The following is a 23,920-nucleotide window of genomic DNA, read 5'->3' as shown; positions in this document are numbered from 1 at the left end:
TCACTTGAGAAGAATATGCGGGTGTCTCAAAGAAGATCAGTTGCATTAGGCTGGTTTTGGGAAAAGGTAATGAAAAACTGAGAGAGGGACTTTGCTTTAGTTTGGCAAAAGTTAAAGCACGCGGAAAGGATCTGGGAACTATGAGAGAAAACGCTTATTGAGGAATTAGATTAGGCTCGAAGAAAGTCCACTAGGTTCGTCAAACATTGCTTCGAGGAACGAGTGAGCGTGACGGGTATGCTGGAAAAATTAGGTTGGGAGTCTCTTGATTCCCCAGGAGAGCGGACAGGACAAACTTTTATGAAGGTAAAGGGCATCTGAGATTTCTTGTGACACAAAATGGAATTATTATGGTACAAAAAGATTTTGGTAGACTCGATCACCGTGATAATAAACTAAGAGACATAGACACCGTCACAGACAGATTTTTTCGATATTTCAGTGCCCTGCGAGTCACCGCTAGGGTGTGTGGCAGGGAGTGAATACACAACAGACTCACCCTGACCCAAATATTTCCCCCCTACCATGGTCGAACAATTTTTCATCAGATCCCTTATCGTTTGTGTAAAAAATAGCATCGTAAATCTATTTGTTCTACACTTAATCTCTCTAATTTTATTTACGTGGTTTCTCCTACCGTAGTACGATGGGGATAATAACAAATTTTCAACATTTTTGCCAAAGAAACATCCATCCAATTTCTGCAATGAATTTAATCAGTGATTTAACCTTCGCTCCGTGAGTGATTCCAAACCTAGCTGCTCTAATATCTTGGAAATGCTGCTAAGATTATCGTGACAACGTTTCACAAATCTAGCTCCTCTGCGCTGCACGCGATCCAATTCGGCAATCAATCCAACTTCGTGAGAATCCCATACACTATAGCAGCATATTATAAATCAGGCCTGAACAGCGAAATAAAACATTTCTCTTTAACATTTTCATCACCTTTACCTAGTCTAATAAGTTTCAATTCGTTGTTAGCTAGTCCACATATTCCCCGCATTGTTTTTCCCCAAAAGGGGTCATCGTTGGTGAGGGTAACGCCTAGGTATTTTAATTGAGTCTACACGTTCCATTTCGGTGTTCCCAATGCTGTAGGCGTTCGGGTGGGAATTGCTCTTATTCCAAACATTAATCACTACAGACTTTTTGAAGTTCAAAACTGCCAAGTGTCGCAACGAAGCTTTTGTTCTTCCCTTCCACGATACGTGTATGGATGCAGGGTGAATTATACTTTTAAAGGAATTATTGCTAAGAAATAACCAAGCCATCTGGGTAAAATGTATACCATATTCTAATTGACCCTTATGTACATAATTTGAGGAATAATAGCTATTGTTGTTGTTTAATTTTTCTTTCAGGAATCCGTTGACTCGCTCGCAGTATGGAGAAGATAGAGGCTCAGAGTATGACTAAGTTCCTTCATTTGAAAGGTAACAGTTCTAGGAAAATCCTCGATGGAATGATGACCGTTTATGAAAATAGAATCCCGTTTTTTGACACAGTTGGGAAGTAGAAGAGGAACTTTTAAAGTGGCCACATGTCCCTCGAGGGCATCGATCCAAGGAGTGGAAGACCATCATGGATGATGCTGCCACAGTGAAGAGAGTTGAGTGCTTTATCCCCTTATAAGATAAGAGAGTAGCCATGCAAATGGCCATGGATGACACTGATCTTAGTTGTGCCAGTGAGTGGAAAATTATTTGCGCAGAACTGCAAATGTGAAAGGTGTCATCACGCTCGCTTCCACGGCTTTTGACTCCTTTACAGAAGCAAACATGGCGCGAACTGCAATCAAAGCGATGTGGCTTTCAAACTTTGCCACATCCGCTATATCCTCCCGATCTTTCCTCAATCGTATACCTTTTCTCATTCCCAGAACACAAAAGTTATTTGGGTTTGAGATATGACTACACAAATGACGATATTCAAGAAATGGAGGATTCATCGATTGGATTCAAGATATTCAAGAGGAAGAATGATTTTCGACGTAAGCTACTGATTTCAGCAATGATGGCCTTTGAGAGGCCAAGAAACCCTAGGAGAAGCGCACAGCTCTGAAATGGTGACTACTTAGAGAAGTCTTTAGAATGAAATATAAAAATAAATTACATTTCTAGCTCGATTACTTTTTAGTAATAATTAAAAGTTTGCGATACCTCCTCGTAGGTTTTTGCGATACCTCCCTTAGGCTTATGCGTAGAGTAATAATTCTGGATACATGGCTGGGGCTCTAACACTCCCCAACCACCCGCCACGCACTCCTGTGCCAGCTCTAGAATTAGTGCAGTATAACCTAGACCTGCTTTCAGTCGATTGACGCGCAAGAAGAGCAATGGATAACGTCCAAAATATATGTAACGCGATTGAACGAGGCGCATTCTATTTAGTGGTCCCCGCTCTCGGTACTCGAATGAAGTGCCTGATCACCCTCGAGGATGTCTCCCAAGACTCCCGGTCGTCCTCTCTCCTCTCCGTCCCTATCCCTCCGTCTTCTTTTTATTCCCTCGAGCTTAAATCTCACTTTGAATCATATCTTCATCCACCGAGACGCCAAACAAGTGGGCGAGCCGGAACGAATGTACACCTCAGAATCCGTACAGTAAAACTTATCCTTATCGCACAACAACCCGCATAATTTATGCTAACTATGAAATGCGTCTTCAGGCAAGATTTCAACAGTCGCAGTTATTTCATGAGATAAAGCTCTATATTAAGTCAGTTGTAAACGGTGATATGCTTAGTCCAGAGAACATAAAATAATAGATCCCTTTACAAACTATATCCTTAAAAATTCAATCATAGATAAATGTGGTATAAACGTACAGCAAGGTCTATCAAATGGATTTATTTGTACTGAGAAATTTTAACCTTGCAAAGTTTCAGTCCCTGATATTTAAAGATAGAATTATTTAAATATTGCTGAGATATTAAATACCAATTGTAAGTAATTGTATCCTGTCGACTTTTGTCTCCATATTCCACATACGGTGAAGATTTGAATTTTTATTTGCCGTAATAAAAGTAAACTCTTCTTCCATTTCTGTTGCGAGCTACTGAAAGCAACCATGAACTCCTTCATTGGAGTACTCACTGAACGCCACGCCATTATTTTTTGCGCATCCCACCCCGCATATAGGCCCTGATATATGATTTCACGAAGGAACTTCCTTCTCTTGGGGGATTTCTTTTCTCAAATTTCGCCCGCCGATGAAAACTCAGAGTGGACATACTTTTCACGATGAAATATCGTTACACGGGAGGAAGAGAATATTCCACAGAGAACTACGGGCAAGTGCGACTGATTAATGGACCTTAACAATTTTATTTTCACTCTCGGTAAACAAAGCATGTTACGATTTGTTATATTTAATTCATCTCCAAATAAATCAACAGAGCAGCATGAAGCTTGGAAATTGGTTCACGGAATTAATAAACGCCACATTCAATTAATTGGCACGCATTGTGCGCCAACACTTGTTTTTCATTTGAGTCAAAAAGTACATAAAACACATTTTTTCTGTTTATATGAAATGTCCACAATCATGCTAATGCTTGATATAAAAAGGTGTTGTGACGATGCTTATCAATTTCTTGTCTATATCTTCCAGAACACTCGTTAGTTAACTGCAGGAAAATGGATTATTTTTGTTTTATTGCCGATATTTTTTTAACCTTGCAAGTCACCGCTAGCGTGTGTGACAGGGGGTGAATACACACCAGACTACTTTTGACCCGAGTATGACACTATCGCCATCGGATAGTGCTATTCTGATTTCTCATTTCGTTCGTGGGAAAAGTGACATCTCAAATCTTACCTGTTTTACACTAAAGCTCTCAATTTTCATTGACATGGTCTCTCTTGCCGCAGTGGGATGAGGATAATAATACATTTTCAACATTATCACTGCTAGAGAGGCATCCTTCCAATTTATGCTAGAGATTCAATCTGTAATTTAACCTTCGCTTATTAAGGACGAAAACAAATTTATAGGCCCTGTCAAAGTCTACGTCTCTCGTTCATCACTCAAAAGAGCAAATGAATAATCATTGAAGCATAATTAGGCAAAGAAGAATTTTTATTAGGTACAAGTTCACTAAAAGTAACGAAAATGTAAGATATCTTTTTCAAATTCCAATAAACAGTGGGAGATACCGTGACAGTAACTTTTAACGAAGCAATCCACTAAATGTGCATTACAATGCAGCAATTTCAGAGTAAAAAAAACGTTCACCCGGTCAAGGCAAATGACTTCTACTCTCTGGAATTGTTGCCTTGTAAAGATATCTTTTTTTACTTGTGACTAATTAATGTTATCTGGAATGAATTGCTGTACTGTTTGTTTGAGGAGTGTAAGTTCTTCGGATGATTTTATTTTGAAACCTCTCTTACCGCACACTCTCGGCCTATCATCGATTGTCTATGGGGCCGGGCCTGATTAAGGGGTTCCAAGATGTCTGAGTTGAATGTCGCTGGAGGGGAGATGGGTGGGACGCATACGGGGTTACAGGAGAGAACACGAAATTACACGAATATACAGGCTCATATTGTACGGACGATACGGCGCAGGGGAACGTTAATAAAGCCTAATTGTAATTCACCGGGCGAACTCTCCTCTTCCTCCCAGCAGTGCTCTCAGAAGCCGCTCCTCCTTCAGCCGTCCCCCTGCACCCCGCGGGGCAACACATCCCTCTCTCTCGAACCCAACTTCATCTCTTCAACCGGGAGGATGGAGGTCGGCCCTTCTCTCAATGTCGCGCGCTCCATTTCACCCGCCTCCTGGGGACTACATCACCCTCTCGCTGCCCCCAACAAGCGGCAAACCTCCCTCCGACCCTTGCCAAACCGTTCAGCCACCCACCCATGCAACCTCTCAACCTCGACTGCTTAGCCGCGGGAAGGTCTCACCCCCCTTCCCCTCTCGCCCTCTCTCCCTCCCGCCCTCCTTCACCTCCTCCCCCGCTCACACGTATAATCCCAGCGCCATAAACGCCGAAAATAATATCCTCCTAAGATCATCTCTCTCCGGTCTTTGATTTCGGGGATATGAACCTAAAGGATGGACGGAGAAATACACGCAAGCGCACATTGCTTTTTGTTCATCCTAATCGTAGCCAACGATAAAAATCTTACCCCGACGAGCAAAGCATTCCAAGGTGGTGATATTCGGCCCTCAATTCATTAAGATTTTATTTTCGGTCTATTAGTTAATAAAACTCTGGGATTTACAAAGGGTAATTTTAAATTGAAATAACAAGAATTAAAATCGTGAACTGTGGCGCATCGCGCACAAATGCGAATGCCTGTGACCTTTTAACTTCGGTGCTTCGTCGAAACATCTTGTTCCTTTAAAGCCCGTAAAATTTCGGAATGTAACAACAGCCTAGATAGCTTAACTGGCTTAAGCACTCGGCTGGACATCGACGGATACGGGTTCGAATTTTGGTCAGGGCGAATAGTTTTTTCACTCTAATAACAATTGTTGCATTGCAATGCAATAACTCCGTTAAAAGTTACTGTCGTGGCATCCCCAGCGGTTTCTTGGAAGATTTGATAAATTTTATATCGTTTGTATTTTACAGTATTTTAAGTGAAAATGAGTTTCAGTTTACGGATATTAAGAAAAGATTACGTCTTCGGTGTTTGTAAAGAAAGACGAAGAATGATAGCCGAGGTCTGAGTGAGTCCAGGAAAGAGAGACGAAAGTTCCAATAATGAAAGTTTATATTAAATGATTTAGAGATTTGGTTTCGGAGGAAAGTTGTCGAGAATGCTTTTAGAGGATAATGAGAGATGGATGTGGAGGGAAAGTAGGCTAGAAAAGATGAGCGATGGAGAAGGCATATGCAAAACTTTTATCAATACAATTTACGTGAAACAATTAGTGTAGAGTTATGGAATCCTTTTTCTTGGGTGGTTCAAAAAAGTTTTCCGCTGGGAAAAGTGTATCGAGCTCAAAGTAAATTAAGGTGAAAAGTTAAAGAAATCCAGCCGAGATAACTTTTCTTCTATTTTTTCCTTAGCAGTTGAATGACCCACGTAATACGTGGATGAAGGATATCATTCGAGTATAATCCAATGTATTACGCGAGCTAGGAATGAGATATAGTGTAAATAATTAAATGTAATTATATCATAATTCAACCTCCCGGAAAGCTTTAAAGTTTTTATGATAATTTTATGATAGGTTTGGAAGGTTGTGGCCATCTCTAGTAATAATTGTTCGTGTTGCTAAATTTAATATACATGACAAACTGAAACAATATGTGTGAAATAACTTTTGAATTCCTTATAGTATAGTAATTTTAGGATGGAAGTTTAGTGTCCTTAAACATTTATTTCACTGCTGCGAATGCTTCAAAAATTTCAATCAAAAACCAGCCGGATTTCAGAGCGAGTGAATGCAAAAGAAACGAAACAATTTCAATCGAACGAATAAGTTGATTAAACTCAGATTCGCGGCGAGAACGAAAAAAACTGAGCGTTTTTTTTAACTATTGCTCAGTTAAAATAAGAGTTTCCAGTATGAACTTGTGCTTTCCCGGAAAATTGCGGTGAAAAAGGCTATTCGTGTCTTCCACTGGATCAGTTCCTCCACCGATGACGCCAACGTTTCGTTATCACGAGTCGTTGCTCGTTCCCTCGTTTTCCGAAACGTTGGCGTCATCGATGGAGGAACTGAGCCGGTGGAAGACCCGAATAGCCTTTTTCATAAGAGTTTCCAGCCTTTGTTTTAATTGCAACGAATATTTTGGCATTCAGAGCCGTGTACTTTCTTGAGACATTATTGAGACAAAACACATTCCTCAAACCGGCCGACGATCTCTCTTCATCAAATGCCCTCTAACCAATTTCACATGAAAACTCGGTCGAAATATTCTAGAAAAATTACCAGTGAGAAATGAATACGGAATTTTGTCGATGAAAATCAATGTCGATACCTCCTCATAAATCTATAGAGGTGATCAGAGCTCGAAATGAACATAAATTTTATGCACGAAGGGTCATACCCGGTCTTAATTCTATCGGATGATATAATGTCCATCTAGGGCATCTAGGGATGATAGATAGAGCAAACCAACTTGTTCCTCAGGGCTACGAACGAAAACACGCAAATGCACAGAAGAAAACAGAAAACAACATTCTTTACACTGATTTTGATTCAATACTGATTGAATTCATCTGCATCGACATAATACTCCGCAAGCCGTTGTAAGGATGTGTGACATGGGGTCACCAGCCATTCTACATACATTTATATTCCCTCTTTTTCCTCATGCACTTGGCACCCCGTGATCCACCCAGAAACCGCGTTGGAAGGAGGCGACCGAACACCAATCATGCATCATGCCTACAAATATTACGAGTACATACACAAATTCCCTTTAGTTCATAATTAAACTCGTATGCTTAGAAAAGGTTTAGTCCCATTTGTTCTCTTTGCATCTGAATTGACGCCCAGTCTAATTTCCATAAAAGACCTGTAACAACCCCATTCTTATCCTAACATTTTTTACGATATGGCGGATCTTCTATGAACTCTATCTAATTCTTTTATCAAGGCTTTCTTCCAAGGATCCCAGATACTTACGGTGCATTTAAAATGAGGCCTAAGTAAAACAGAACAACACCTCTGTAACTATCGCATTACATTTCCACGCCGCCCATTCAATGAAGAGATTAGGGACTTTTTATGTAATCATGAATTGGAAGTAGTCTCTATTAGTTGAGTTGTTTAAAGGCGGATGCAACTTCATGATTGCCGCCTATAAGTTTTATATGACGTCTTTCCATCTTGTTACACATTAAAGACCTATATTCCTCACTTTATAAGCAGTCTTGAATTAATTAAATATGACGCAGGAACGGATATGGAAATAAACGCACCGGCAGGTAGCAAGGTACCAAATAGTTTAATACTAGAAGAAAAAAACCCAAGACGTTAAACGGCGTCTTACATCGGAGATTCTATTAACTCCAGGTCGTTGAGAAGCGGATGACGTAAGCACAATAATCGTACACGCAGGTTCGCCAAGGTAGAATGAGTACATAGCATTGCTATTTTCTCCACGAATTAGTAGCGATGGCCATTTATAGAAACACCACAATGCATCAGTCAAGTTGTGAAACATGTGCAAGCAGGAAAAAACATATTTAGAAAATGTTCTAATTATTTTCACTGTTTCAATGCACACGGCAATGACGAATTGTACACTTTCCCTATCGTAAACTACGATTAAGATCACGCATCTAATTGCACGAAAATCTATTCTTACGTAATTCTCCATCGTATGATCGCATGTACACTATCTTTAAATTGTTTGAAAAGGTACGTTGAGTATAGTAGGTATGCATATTAGGCCTTCCTGAAGGCGTCCGAGGCGTGGAAAACCCGCTGGTAAGGGTATGTGGACTCACAAGGGTGCTACTTCGAAGAATTTTCAGTGAATTTATCAATTTTGGCAACAAATATTTTTTAATCGACTCAGTCGTACAACTTTAGTGGCAGACCTTGTAATTCCAGTCATCCGCTTAAATCCCTGGCTTGGTGTGGGCCTAAGGCGCGGGGATTCGTTCGGGGTAATAAGCCTCCCTCCGGGAACTGCTTATTTGTAGAAAACACATTTTCACCGCGGCTTTCTCCTCTCCACTTCGAGAGTTTTCATCCGTCGGGGACGCGGAATTAGGGTCCTAAGGGAGACGGGGAATTTTAACAACCACTGTGGTCTTAAGAAACTTACGTATTATAGCTCCAGGAGTGGAAAGAGATCCACTGTGGTTAAATTCTTCATATCGTGATACCTAGAGTCCCTGCTCACTAACTTTGACCGGTATTGGGGGAACTGGCACGCAGCGAGTACTTCCCCGTTATGGTTACTTCGTTTTCTGAGACACTCTTTTCTCCAAAAGCAATACTTTTTGGCAATCCCTCGAGGTATTAACGTTAGAAAATTAAAAAAATAGAATGATCAATCAACAGTCTCAAAATAATGATGGAAGAATCTAATATAAACACACATGAGCTAACTTTAGATGCGTGTTCTTCCCAAAGGAGCATTTCACCTTAGCAATAATATGAACCAGATGATTAGCACAGCATATTTTATGCTGAAAATATGTCTTGCAATGCAACAATTTCAAAGTTTAAGAATCATTCACCTTGGCCGGGATTCGAATTCGTATGTAGGGTTTCGTAGTCATGCAAGTTACGCCAGAGTCACCGAGACTAAAGCCAACATTTTGAACACTATGGTGTTTACCTTAAATGAAAAATTCAAAGAAACAGGGAGGGATACCGCGACAGTAATTTTTAACAGAGTCATCCGCCAACAATTTCAAATTGTGAATTCAAGGCAGGTGGTTCAATTCACAGATTCTTGCCACAATATAAATAAAATGCTAAAAGATAAACACGACACAAAAAATACGCCACAAATAAAATATTTCAGGGAACCTGTTCTAAAAATTGGATAACCAAAGAGCCAAAAGTTTAACTCTCGCAATTGTTTTGATAACTATTTCTCTACAAGAATTAATCACAAATTCATATTCGGTCCACAAGCGATGCGGAATACCTTTCAAACGATAGTGCAATTTGATATGGTTTGTCTGCGCTCAGCCTTTGGAATTATTCTTCCAGCAACTTCCAGCAACCAGCAAAAGGAATTATGTTTCCACGCAACCCGGTGGAAGCGGAGTTGGGAGGACTCTGACCCCTGGTGGCATAATTACCAAACACCGAAAGTAAGTCTTCCAAGGAGCTCGTTATTCTTTCCGCGGGTTCAATGCCGAAACTCCCGGCCCTCTCACCATGCGTAGGACAAGGAAAGATAGAGAGCCTCTCTCTCTCTCGTGTTTCTTCTTGAGAAGTGTGGAAAGTGGTCGAAACAAAGGCTGCGAAAATTCTCTCACACACACCCCGGGTGGAATTGTAGCAATTAAAGCAACGTCTGCAGTGCGCAACGTTTCTGAAATGTGGCATGGCTGCCCTAAACCAACCTCCGGCCACCCTTCTGCCTCACCATCACCACTGTGATTCTAGTTTCGTTCCTTTTCCCTTGAGGTGATATAATTTATCATCATTCTCATGATTCAAGCCTGACTTATCTTGCATTTAAAATGGAAATTTTGCATGTCTGTAAGACAAGAAAATCATCTTTTCCTCGAATTTGGGGGTACACTTACGAACTTAAATTATAATTTGCACGTTGCTGGATATATTTTCACTACATTCGTAGGTGCATATGTATGTAAGTTGATATTATATGTATTTGAATGCGTGTCATTTCAGTCAGTCAGAACGGTTTTCACATAAATATATACGCCTCTCTGGGTGTAGGCTTGCATGAATGCGTTGGTTTTGCATGTGGTTTTATTTTCTTTTACGCGTAGTGACCTTAAACCCCTTGCCACATGCCCCCACGGTGGCTTGCGGGGTATTACGTGCATGTATATGTAGAAACCTGCACCCTTTATTTGCGTCTTACCAAACCAGAAGTGAAGAGGCAGAGGAATGTAATTGCACTCTTGGTAAAAATTTTCACTTCACATAAAAAAGTACGATATATTCCATAAAGCCACTAAAAGATAAAAGTTCAACTCTTTTTGCTATTCGCCAAATAAAAAAGGCAATCCATTTGTTTATTGATATTTGATTATTAAATTTTAATTTTTCTTCTTCTTCATTGTCTTAGTTTTACTTTCTGTTGAAATTGCCATTTTGAAATGGGGTTTCTACTTAAAAATTCTCTATAGACAGTGATAAAAGCATTCATGAATAGATAACACCAAAAATGTAAATTTGACGTACTAAAAAGCTAGCAAATGTGGTTTTAAATTGATTCAGAGAGAAAATATTCCCTGATTCATAAACAAAATTTTCAATTTTATTTATAAACCTACTTACTCACGAAACAGCATTGTAAAATGTTGCATGGAATGAACAGTATTTTGCGCCTCGTAAGCGCCGATTCACTCGACTGGGATTTGACGAGCGGAGGAAGTAAAATTTCCGGTCAATACTGCACGAACACGTGGATGGCAGGGATGAATACCAAAAGCGACGCGCTTAGCAGTTCCTTGTAACATTTCAGTGTTATGGGACATAATACACTTCGGCATTTTTTTGCTACATAGCATGTAGCAAAAAAGTGCCGAAACACATCTTTTCCAGCAGCAAAAAATGACTGAGATACAATCCACATGGAAAACGGAAACTTCATAGAAAAAAATACTAGCCTAAAACTTCTTTTCGTGTCCAACGTGACGTTTGAAATTGAATAATCGCACCAATTCACCCCTAGCGAGCAGAAAATGGGATTTTTTCCGGTGATTGCGATGTCATTTTGGGGAGATTTTTGATCCAGGGCGACCCCGGAGGCGGTATTTTAGGTTGGCGACGAAATAGGAGATGGAAGGGATGGGTAGTGGATGAGGGTTTTTCATAAATCTACGAGAAGCTGCTGCAAAAAGGCATGAGGTGGGTAGACGGGGGGAAGAGGTGGGAAAGGAGGGGCGGGGTGGGGCGAATATGCAATAAAAAATAGGCCGCGTGAATGCCCAGTCACTTCATGGAAAGGAAGCTCCTCCCATCCTCGAGAAAGGAATGCCGGTCCACCCACACACGCCACTTTAGCCCAACTCCCTCGTATCTCTTGCAACAGCCCTTCCTCCTATCAAATTCCCGCGTTTCGACCTCCACGAAAACACCACCAGCATTATTGCTCCCGGAATATGACGGGGAGAGCCGTCACATGCAGTAATGATACCGGGAGAGCCTACGGCTACGGCCGACGACTGATAAAAAAAGGGACGCCAACCTTAAAGCCGTTTATGAAGTAAAAGCGATAAATAGGCCGATAATAGTAATGAAACAATATTTTATATCATATATTTTCTTGATTTTAAAGATAAAGATTCGCATCCCAATGCTACACGGCAGATTCTGTCTCTCGATGCCCGTACAAGGTCTGTCCCAAAAATAAGTGGAATAAATCTAGAGAAAACTTTTTTGCAGATAAAAGTACAAATTCTTCTTAAGAGAGCATCATTACGCATCGAAGCACCAATGCCAGTGCCTCCACCAGTTGTGGTATGCTTCCTGTTAAGGGATCAACAGGGCCCTCGTTCAGATACCTCATCGTGGCCTCTTTGACATAATCCAGTGGTCCAAACTGATACTCAAAGGGGTTATAGCCTACTTGGGTTGTACCCAAAGACCCGTGTGACGTAGCCAGTAAACCCCCTATTCTTGAAAATTCGGGTCACATCCACAGTGGTCCAAGAGGTCCAAGGAAAGATTATCATACAAGTAGTCTTCCGACATTACCTTGGGGGCCATCTTGGCACACCTTTCTCATGGCTAAATCTTTTGTAAGAATGCAATGCAGTGTGGTTTTCTCAATATTGTACTCTTCTTCTAACATCCTAACACTTGGAAATCAATTAGAATTGAGTATGTACCACTTTTTTGCACATTTTCATCGTACTGCGTTGAAGTTGATGGTTGTCCAGGGCATTCCTCATCGTCAACCTCCTCTCTACCCTCCCAGAACATCCTGTACGAGCAGAAAATCATTACTTGGGACATTTCTGCATCCACATAAGCATCCTTAACCATGTTCATGATCTTCCTAATATTCCAAGCTTAATGCTCAATTTCATCGCATATCATTGCTCCATTGAAAGTGGTATCGTGAATTCGTGACGTGAACTTAGAACAGGGGTTCAGTCTAGTAGCAACCCGCCCACTGTTAATGCCCACATTTAAATGACGTGGTTTAGGTTACTTTCTCAAGATCTCCCATAACCTTACCCATCACAATTTACCCCACGTCAGCCGTCTGTATTGGTGGCAAAAAAAGCATTCCACTTATTTTTGGGACAGGTCTTGTTTATATTACGCTTCTAATTTCTCCAGAATGCACTAATCCTCCAGTACCGATAAATCCAAGCCCAGAGCCAGAACGTTTATTCTTTAATTCGCTCAATAATTTAGCGCACTCATTCGACAGTGTGATGAGCGAAAAACAGCATTCCTGAATCTAATCGGGGCACTCAATTTTTCCCCACTTACTTCCAATCCCATCGCGGCATTTACACCTGGACCTCAGAATATACTCTGCCAATTGGTTAACACAAGTACGGAAAATATTCACAAGCAATCATAACTATTAAATCACAGTAAGTTAATTAAAATGGAATATTTATGAGCACTGTATTCTAACTAACTATTATCTGCACTAGTTCAAATGAAACCCTTGTCCCATTCACGAACGATCTCCGTTGTGACACATACCACAGCAGAGTAAAAGCCAAAAGGTCCTTTCGCATATATAATTAATAGCCACTACCTCATAGATTAATCGTCACAACCTCGTTTACTAATGGACAATGGGACTTAAATTACCCCTTTCAGTCCCCGAATTAATATCACATAGCCGTCCCTCTGGCAAAGGGGGGATGTTTCTAATGGTCCTGCCGCCGCCCCCCCCCCCACGTGAGCATGGTGTGCAGTACAGTCGGATGTAATCCCTCTGGCGCGAATTCGTGTCCCTGAACACGCGCTCATTGTTAGTCAAGCCGCGAGCATTCTTGCCGGAGGTTCCCAGGTCAATTCCCACCCGGGGAAATGATCCCATGCATGTTTAGGGCAGTTTAAAGGGAAATATACCCATGGCGAGCAGCGAAGGAGCCTTTGAGTAAAGAACGCATTAGCCCTAATCACAGCTATACCAGCAGAATCCAGGACGAGAATCAGTTTCACCAGATGAAAGGGACAATAACAAATTATTTTTGTAGCTTTTCATGTTTCCATCCAGTTTCAACATCTTGGTAGTCTGGCGAAAAACGAGTTTCTGAAAAATCGGACACTCCGTAGTTTTCGGAATGCCTGCGTTGCGATTTTTTTTCCATTGACGCGTAATTATGTCGCGAAAGGATGTTGGCAGTCGGGGACGCCTGAAGCGTAAATGACGACGCCGGGCACCATCGTCGTTCCTCTTCCCTCACTTACCAACTACTACAATCTCTTCAATGCAGTACCCACCAACCCCCCCCCCTCCCCATTCCTCCTCATGACCCGCCGAGTTCCCCGCTCCTCCCCCCCCCCATCCCCGCACCCCTCATATCCGCCATAAAATGGGTCTTCACCATGCGGGAGTGCCAGATGGGATCCCTCTTCTCCACCCCCGCACCCACCCCTCGTCCTGCCGCACCACGCCGTGCAGAGTTTCGGGGTCCAATCTCTCAAATGCATGCGCCCTTTCCCTCCCTCTAACACCCCTCCTGCCCCTTTTGCTCGACAGAGAGCGCTGTCTGCATGCCCGCCGTCCCCCGCATCCCCGGACCCGCGCTCTCGTCCCCTTCCTTCCCCTCCCTCCCCCTCCGCGACCGCATCGTTCCCGGCAGAGCCACGCCTCCGACTTCGCAAAACCATCTCTCCCTCTCCGACGTGCAGGCATACGACGCGTGCGGGCCATGAGTGCAACCCTTCCCTCAGCCAAACGACGTCGATATATATATATATATATATATATATATATATACATATATATATATATATATATATATATATATATATTTTAACGATACAATTACAAACAAAATACTGTACACATAACGGGCACAAATATTTAATCTCTAAAAATAATTTTCTAAATGTTACCACCGGGAAATGCACTTAAAAATAATATCATTCATAAACACCCCTATCATTTTTAATTTCTAGCATCGCTAAAATTTTGAAAGCATTCTTGTAAGTAATATAGTGAAAATAGAGGGGGGTCAATAATACTCTTTTTCTCATTTCTCCCTCATTTTTAACTCAGAAATAATTGCGCAAATTACAGGATACTCATGTCTAGTTATGAAGGTAGCGTATTATCGTCGGTAGCATACAGGATTTTAAGATGTGAGTTCATATTCAAATCCCATTTCTGGCGTTTCAACGGTACGCAGGTTTCTAATTGATTGCAGAGACAGCATCGCGTCAATAACAGAACATGCATTAGTACTAGGCGTCAATTTCTGTCCCCACTACCCATCCCTTCTATGTTGCATGATATGCCACGACAGGCGGATGCTTTCCCACCGCTAGACAATATTGTTACGAGTCTTAAAAGGCAAGAGGAAGATGCTAAAATAAGATCCTACCCATTGAGTACTTCTAAACAAAATATGAATACCATCAAAAAATAGGAGCTATTGTAACACATCGGTAAAAAATGAATGCTTGGAACAACCAAAAATGAAGTACATAAAATATTGGTGATAAAAGAAATTTATTGGAGGGCAAGAAGAGGCTAACTGGCTGAGTGCATCTTGAAACACGATTGCTCGGAAAAAAGCAAAATAACAGATGTAACCACAGGTAAAAATTAATAGAGGAAGGACAAAAGGGATACAGGATGTAGAGGTAAACTTGAAAATAATTTGAAACAGGTCATTTCAAGTATATTTATGAAAATGCGCCATTTCAACGTGTGATCTACACTATATCTGTTATCTGATTTACGGCCATCTTCTCAGGTGCATCAGTGTTGCCCAAGTAATACGGAGATATAACCCGTCATGCCCTTTGATTTCACCCGCTGTTATCTCACTTATCATTTTATGCTCTCATTCCTCTTCCACTTTTCACTTAAGTATGACGCTATGAATGTGTTGTACGCCATTTTATACCAAAACATTCCCAAATTATAATATTCTTGAAAGAAAATTTTATGCATAATAATGGAGAAAATTCAATCTAATTGATATTTAATAATCTGACGACATGCAAATAAATATTCAACTAACCGTCGTAATGCTTGCATAGGCATTTTAATTTGATGCAAATATAATATATGCAATAATAAACTAAAAGTTATAAAATCAAAGTACTAATTCAATTAAGGATATATCCATAATTTTCTGGAGAAAACTGCGCAATAGAAAAACAATGAAGAGTCCATTTCAAACGGAGAAATTGAATTCCCTCAGCAGGGTAGGAGGGTTATAATCCATTCATATCCTGGTCCTAAAGCAATTCACACTACACTAATAAAAAAGTGGGTCGAGATGGTGCGGGGGCTAACGTACTGACCACCCAGAGGGCCCGGGTTCAAATCCCGGTGGCGTTAAATATATTTCAGAGGTATCTCGATCCCTACTTGAGGTGCTTTGTGGAGGGCACTTTGAGTGATTACGCCGTCCATCAGATGGGACGTTAAGCTGTGGACCCCTTGGCGCCTTTCGTAAAGAGTAGGCTAATGCCGACGCCGGGTTTCTCTCCACCCTTAATCCTTTCCTGTCCATCCCCTATGGCGCAAAAGACCTCAGCTATCGGTCGCCTCCCCTAAATAATACTACTACCACTAATAAAAAAGCCTGAAAGTTCCGCAATCCACAATACACCATCACGAGCCTTTGATCCAAGTTTCAACTTAAAAACGGATTTCAAAATTGTTTCATTTTTGCGGCCTAAATCAATTCAAAATTCAAAGCATCGCCAATCTTCAACTGTGTAATTAAATTATATTAGAATGTTAGATTATAAGAAGACCAGTTCCGTTGGACCACGTTATTTCTGTTGACTTAGGAGGATATTATTCCACGATTTGAATTATGTTATCCATTTCATTGCACATCCGGTTTTGGAGTTCTCTCGATTTCCTCTGGAATAGTAAAATAAATATACCCATTAATTTTCTGAACTGATTTTATGGGAAATTTATGTTTTTAGAAAGTGATTCCGTTCATCGACACGTGAAAAAGTTTCCCGATTTCAATTGAGAAAGGGGAATTCGTGAATTTTTACCATCAATACATTTAATTTGCGGGATTTATTTTGCTTGGGCCACGACCTTTTGAAATTCATGGTTAATGCTTACATTACTTACTATAGGAGATAATTCCTTTCTTGAAGAAGATGGGACTGTGATCACTGAAACGTCGGGGTTGATGTGTCACTGGATAATGGTTTTCAGGGAGACTTCGAAGAAAACAGTGCTTCCTTTACTTTGTTGATGACTATGTATTTTCCCAAGAAAGGTCGCTGAAAAATATATTTTAACTCTTTTTCCTGAATAAGACGAAATTTCATTCCCTGTTTTCCACATTTTTCACGACTGCGGCAGTTAATCTGAGTCGACTTTCAATTCTACAATTAAGTTCAAACAAAAAAATTACTTTTGTCCTGTCTTTTAATGCTTCGTTTTTGCTCCTTAAAAACTATTTTAGGTAGGATTTTAATACCTGTCGTTTTTTTCTTATTTTACCCTTCTTTTGAATACGTCAGTCTCAAATATATAAGCGTAAATCTTCGACGGCCTAAAGAACTGAAACGCCAGCATGAAATTCGCCAACGAATAAAGTATATTACATCTCGCCAAAGAAGAATATCTCCAATTTGTTCAAACGCCCTTAAAATAACAACAATTCAATGTTTACAACGTATTAGTTATTACTTGAATCTACCCATAAAGTCTTTGATGACCCAATGCCGCTATTTTTCATGCGCATTAGGTCATTGGGGAGGAAATTATAAGGCAGTGATGAAATTCATAGCATTCAATTTTAATAACCCTCACGTATCCATCGATTTTCATTGCCTTCCATCGCCATCATTCTAATGCCTTTCATTGTATAAGTATTGCATAAAAAGTATCGGTAACAATTTTTTTAACGCGTGCGTGACGCACTAGATTCAGGCCCTCGGTCACGTGTGCGCATGATCACAGATCGTATATTGGCATGGATAAGACAGTGACAGTGTACATGCCATTATATCACCGAAAATTTTCCGATACGAAAGATCTCTGCTAAATTTGTCCTCCCGAAGGTGTTTTAGACAGATGACCAAGAGCAAAGTCGAGTGTCTGCCTGCGAAGACCTTCTGCAAAGGCATCGCGACGATTCCCCAACCCCCTTACAGTCCCGACATGGTACCGGTAGACTATTCCCTATTCTAAAAAGTGAAAACCTCCCTTAAATGACACCAACTTGGGACCGTAATGTCGTCAAAGAAGCTGACTCGCGCACCCTTAAGGACCTTCCGGAAACCGCCTCCCAGGGAGCCTTCAAGTCGTGGAAAAGTCGCTGAAAATAGGGTTTCGGCGCTCAAGGGATGTACTTTGAAGAATTTTGAGGCATTACAGCATTATCAGAATACAATCTATAGTTCAAATACTATTCCCGAAACTTTTTATACAAAGCACGTAACTTAAAAGTCGTTCCTAAAGTTCCATAACGCTTTAAATCCCTTCGCCTTCAAAGCAGCTTCTATCCCGCCCCTATCCTCCGGTCAAGCTGGACGAAAGATGAAGGGACATACACCACGCAAAGTTCGAAACCAATGCCCTCCCATGCACCAACCTCCCGAGCCCGCCACCCCATCTCCCGCTCCGGATTCAATCTCTCTCCAACGCCCAGTTCTCCGCTCTCTTTTACTTCCCCCCCCCCCCTCACCCGTCTCCCCCATCACCCACACCCAGGAAGATGGGGCAATATGCATGCTAATGATTGCCGTGCCACAGGTCCGGTTTCCAGAGGAGGACTGGGCGGGTTTTAGTAATTGCGCGCGTACAAAATACGTATAGAATGCAGCGCGCGGGGGCCTCGCTCTCTGGACGGTCAAAAATTGGGCGCCGGGGGATCAGGGAGGGAGGGAACAGCTTTTGCACAGAGAGAAACACTCGGAAAGTCGCACTCCAGAGAGTAAGAAGGAGATGGAATGAAAATTAAAAAAGACATAATTACGAGGAGAACTAAAAAGCTCCAACGGCGGATGTTGGTTGAGTAAGTCCACCGATTCAAGGGACGGGAAATTTATAGATATGCATTAAACTGAGTGCTATATCCATCTTCCTCCTCTCCCGCGGATGGGGACCGTGCTTTGCAATTCAAATGGGATTAGGGAGGTGCGTCGCGGTCTTCACTGAGAATTAAATTGGTTAAATAAATGGTGAAAAAAAAGGGACGTCACCGATGCCAACCTAATGCTGGTGGGGGAGGAGGGAAGGGGTGGCCTAAAAGGCTACGGGAGGGAGAGGCTTGAAAAACAATCTCATTGCGTCACATTCAAGGGGAGGGAAGGGAGTAATAATAAATCGGTTTCTACTTGAACGGAAGGGAATTGAGCCATCTTTCTTTCTTGATCTCGCAAGGTAACGTTTGAAATCCTTAGCGGACGGAGAGGAATGACAAACAGGTACAACTGTGGCCACGACCATCTTACCTGGGTTACTTTTTAAATTTAAGTTTAAATGTTGTTGTTCTATCCCTTTCTACTATCCTCTTCGTATCCGAGAATCCACACTCCCCCGATCAATTAATGGATCCCAAACACCCCAAAGTATCATTTTTCCCAGCCAATCAAGGGAAATCCACGTAAATGATCCTCACCCCCTACGAGACCAGGTGCGTGCCGGGGTAAGCAGGTGTGCGTCGTCCTGAAATTTAGTCTTCAGATTGTTTTAAACCAAACTCCCAGAGATCCAAACGATGGATAGAGTTAGGCTAAGAAACTTTCAAATGGCAAGGAGGCGTTTGGATCATCTGGCAGATGGGAAGAATGGAACTCCTTTAAAGAACACTGAGGCTCAGCTAATAACCACGAAGATAAATTTCTAATTGTTATTTGGTCCAGATGTGATACTGTTATCATTCCACCTTAGCTCGCAAATTTATAGTGCGACACAACATAGGCCAAATTAATTGTGAAAAATAGGTTTCCGTGTTTACTAAGCTCGACAAGGGTAATCATGGTGTACCAAAGGTCCTTTCGTGACTAGAAAAATATGTTCTATACTCGTGACAGAAATCCAATTTAAAACTATCATCGAAGTTTTTCGTAAAGGGAGATGAAGATTTACATCACAACATAGGGTCCTTCGAGGTTACGAAAATGTATCATTATTTAGAAAAGTTACGAAATATTAAAGAACCTATTCAACCTTTTCACTTTTCACTGTTACTTAGCACGGTTTACTCTCTTAAAATTTAGTATGCGAACTGTTACCAGTGCTTCATTGATCTCTGTTACTTCCAAAGACACCATATTGTGTAACATTCATTTGTACGCATTTGTGTATGTATTTATATGCTATTGATCTATAAATCAATTTTTCATAAACTTTTCCCGATAATTTTTATACATCCATGAACCAGCTTTTTCAGTTGACTGAATTTTTCCAATCTATTGATGTTTACCTAAAACTTTTCAAAAAGTCAACAAAGATATATAAAGTCTACCAAAATATTTATTTTGCGACTATGTTTTGATAAAATGAATATTTACGCATTTAAATATTTTAATGGAACTATCAGATATCATTCTTTGTTTTTAATTTCATTTCTCTTTCTTTTATTTGATTTAATAATTGTAGTTGATGAGTTGACTACTATAAATAAGCGCTTATTTTTATTTTAGTTTTGACTAAAATACACTCCACTTTTCTCAATTAAGAAGTTTGATATAGGAAAGCATTTCATTGAACAGAGAATGTAAATTAATTGAAATGGCATTCCATATTTGCACCCGTGTACTTGCGACATGATGATGTCTCGACAGTAAACTCTCTGTGGATCGAAAGTGTGTTAATGAAAGGGACATGCTAGTCTTGTTTGACAGCTATGACGGCTCTTGTGACCGTCCACAATGTGGATAGGAATTTTTAAAAGCGATGAGATTTTTTTCATCCTGGCTTTACGGGATCTCGTTATGTAACGAGATGGATGTGTGTTACCTCCGTTTGACTGGTAATCTATACGATCAATAAATTCTATTGCGCGTATTTTCACTTAATAAACGAACTTTACGTCTCTCTCAATGTGGGCATGAAATTTTTTTATAGCGACTAGATGATAAAAAAAATTAAGCAGCAAACTATATGGAACAATTGGTTGATCTTAAGTCCGTTCAAATATATGTGCATCTCTTCAACCATCAAATTCTACAAAAATGTATATTCTTAGGTGGAAACAAATGCATTTAGTTCTGTTCCCCGGCATTTCATAAAATCCACATATCACAAAGTCTCGTCGCGAGCGACATCAATAAATCCTGCACTGAAGATAATTAAATATTTTAATCGACAATTTCAACATTGCCTTAATTTTTGTATCAATACGCCAAACCCCAGCTAACGTATTACGCTTAGAGCATAAATATCTTGGAAATTATGCAAAAATATTTGAATATTCCATTGAAAGTCACTGAAAAGCTCTCTCGAAAGTTTACAAGGTTGGTATAAAAATTAACGACAGCAATTTTTTCCCGACTCGTGAATTAAGTGCTGAATCCAGACCATCAGTTATGTACGCAATGTCACAGATCGTATTCTCATTGATTGGGACATTGCACACGCCATTATATCAATAAACAGTTGCCGATGCGAAAGATATGCACTTAATTTGTCCTCCTAAAGGTGTATTAGACAGACGACCAAGATCAGAGTCGAGTGTCTGCTTGCAAAGACCTTCTGCAAAGGCATCGTGACGATTCCCCAACCCCCTTACAGTCTCCACTTTGCACCAGCAGGCTATTTCCTATTCCCAAAAGTAAAATTCTCCCTCAATGGACACCGCCATGGAACCATAAGAGCCGTCAAAGAAGCTTGTGCGCGTACCCTTAAGGACCTTCCGGAATCTGCCTACCAGGGAGCCTTCGGGTTGTGGAAAAGCCGCTGGCGAAAGTGTGCCGACGCTCAAGGGATGTACCTTGAAGAATTTTGAGGCATTGCAGCAGTTTCTGGAATAAATATATTAAATATATTTTCCGAATGTTTTTTACAGACCATGTAAATGGTCACCTGTCAAGGATTCTTCTAAATTCTCAAAAAGGCAACCTCAATTTTATGTCAAAATAATCACGTGAAGTGATTAAAAGATGTATTTTTCCATCGAAATAAATGAATGTGATGGCGGCCATTGGAAGCTAATAGTGGTCGCGCTCACGTGGTCCGCATCTCGAAATGGCCTCCGTGCTCCTCGGGGTCACAGTAGGAGGCCCTTGAAGCGAAAATAAAGTGGGAGCCATAAAAATCGTCGTCAAGGGTTTAAGGCCCTGGGCGTGCGACTCCCTGACGATCCTCCCCTGGCACCCAACCGTCCTTGGCGAGAAAGGGGTGTGCGTTCAGTTGAAACGACATCAGAAAAACGATTAGGACTTCTGATTGGGTGAGCCCTCAACGCAGGAGCGAATTATTTCGTCGACGCATGTTTGGCCTTCTCGACTACGGGAAAGCATACAATCAAAATATTATTCCCATTTTGACCGGAACGGTGAAGTAAAAAGAACAAAAGACATAGTAATCGCTAAAGGCTTGGCTTTCTCAGACTATTATTTTGTCTCAAACATCATACACGCAACACACTTAGAGAATCGCAAAAATTTTGGGATTGGAGTATTTCGCCTATTTACTCTTCCAGGATCTCCGAGTCAAAATTGCATTATTTACAAAATTAATACCGAAGGGACTTAAGCCATTGAAAATTGTCTTGATTACCGCTCTTTCATTTCTCTCCATATTAAGCATTTCCATTGATGCCACCACCAAAGTGCCATACAAGGTATGTTCCAAAAGTAGCAGGACTTATTTTTCCCCGGATAGACGGACAATTGGGCGGCGGTTTCTTTCGCTGGGTTAGAAGGAGGGGAGTCTCAGTGAGGTCTGGAGTCCGTTGACAGTTGGCTGCCAGCCTTTGTGGAGTGCGGATCGTTAGTTTGCGAAACAAATTTAATGTGGCCTCGTAACGCTCCGTCATCAACAGTTTTTTGGAACAGCGCTGCACCATCAAATTTGCGTGCATCTGAGCCAGACCGGAAAAGAGACTCTTGACATGCTCAAAGCAGGTTATCTTGATAATTCCAATGGGCTGATCGGGTGTTTTGGAAAGACGCAAGTTGTTTCTAGGGAGTAGAGAAAATGTTGAAGACGCCCTTGAGCCCTTTACCCTCAAGAATTGATAAAAATCTCGCAAGGATGAAGGTTTTTTTGGACAGGGATCGCAGATTAAATGTTCTCATGATTTATGATAAACTTGGCATCCCTAAAAGTTATGTCCATCGACTTTTGATCGAAAACATGGGCATGAGAAAGGTGCGACCGAAGTGGAGTCACGAGTGGTCTCGGGCGAACAAAAGGAAACTCACACGCGGATATACCAAGAGCTTCTCGACCATGTGTCTGAGAACCCATATTCTACAGGCAATGCCCCACCAGAGTCTTCCTCTTCCCCTGCCTCAAATGCGTGCGGAAAAGACGTAACCAAGTCTCGGTGGACGCGTTACAACAGACCGTGACGAGGGACCTCAGCAGCATTCCTGGAACCGTCTTCCAGAAGGCATACGAGGCGAGAAATCCCCGCTGGTAGCTGGGTGCGGACACACAAGGGTGCTGATTCGAAGAATTTTGAGTGATGTATTAAGTCTGGCAAAAACTCAATTTAATTCGACTCAGTCCTACTACTTTTGGGACAGACCTTGTAGTCCATTGTGGGCCACAGAGTTGGCATGCATGTGAGAATTGGGAGAATATAAAATCGTGGGATGATAACGCCATGATAATGGTCTTATCAAAGCGAAGGGAGAACAGAAGAAAGGGAAGGGAACGAAATGTTCACGATTTCGCCACCACCAGTTCCTTTATTTTCCATTTTAGTACGAAAGTAACATACGTCACGTACGTCGGCGTCCATTAAAACCTACCCGAGCGCCGCCGTGTCTGACGGCGATGAACGAAAGGTAAAAGTGGAGATCCATGAAACTATCCACCGTGGCGTTGATTACGCATTAATTTCCTGGCATAATTTGGAGTCACGACTTCGAAAGTTATGCAGGGGTGCGGAAATCATAGAATTTTGCTTCCGACCGGCGTTGGTTTGGCCAAAAGTCTGGGCCGACTATCTCAAAGGTCGCGAGTTTGAAACCCCCCG

General features: G+C 41.2%; 1 protein-coding gene across 1 annotated transcript in view; it reads right to left on the bottom strand.

Moving 5' to 3' along the window:
• Positions 1 to 23,920, bottom strand: part of LOC139698609 (splicing factor 1-like) — a 388,278-nt gene that overhangs the window by 306,327 nt on the left and 58,031 nt on the right. The gene's annotated exons all lie outside the window — the stretch shown is intronic.

The sequence above is a fragment of the Hetaerina americana genome, unplaced genomic scaffold (assembly GCF_022747635.1).
Source record: "Hetaerina americana unplaced genomic scaffold, ioHetAmer1.1.p SCAF_9, whole genome shotgun sequence".
In the NCBI taxonomy this organism is placed as follows: Eukaryota; Metazoa; Arthropoda; class Insecta; order Odonata; family Calopterygidae; genus Hetaerina; species Hetaerina americana.
The sequence above is the reverse complement of the archived record's forward strand: the minus strand, read 5'-3'. Positions and strand labels throughout refer to the sequence as shown.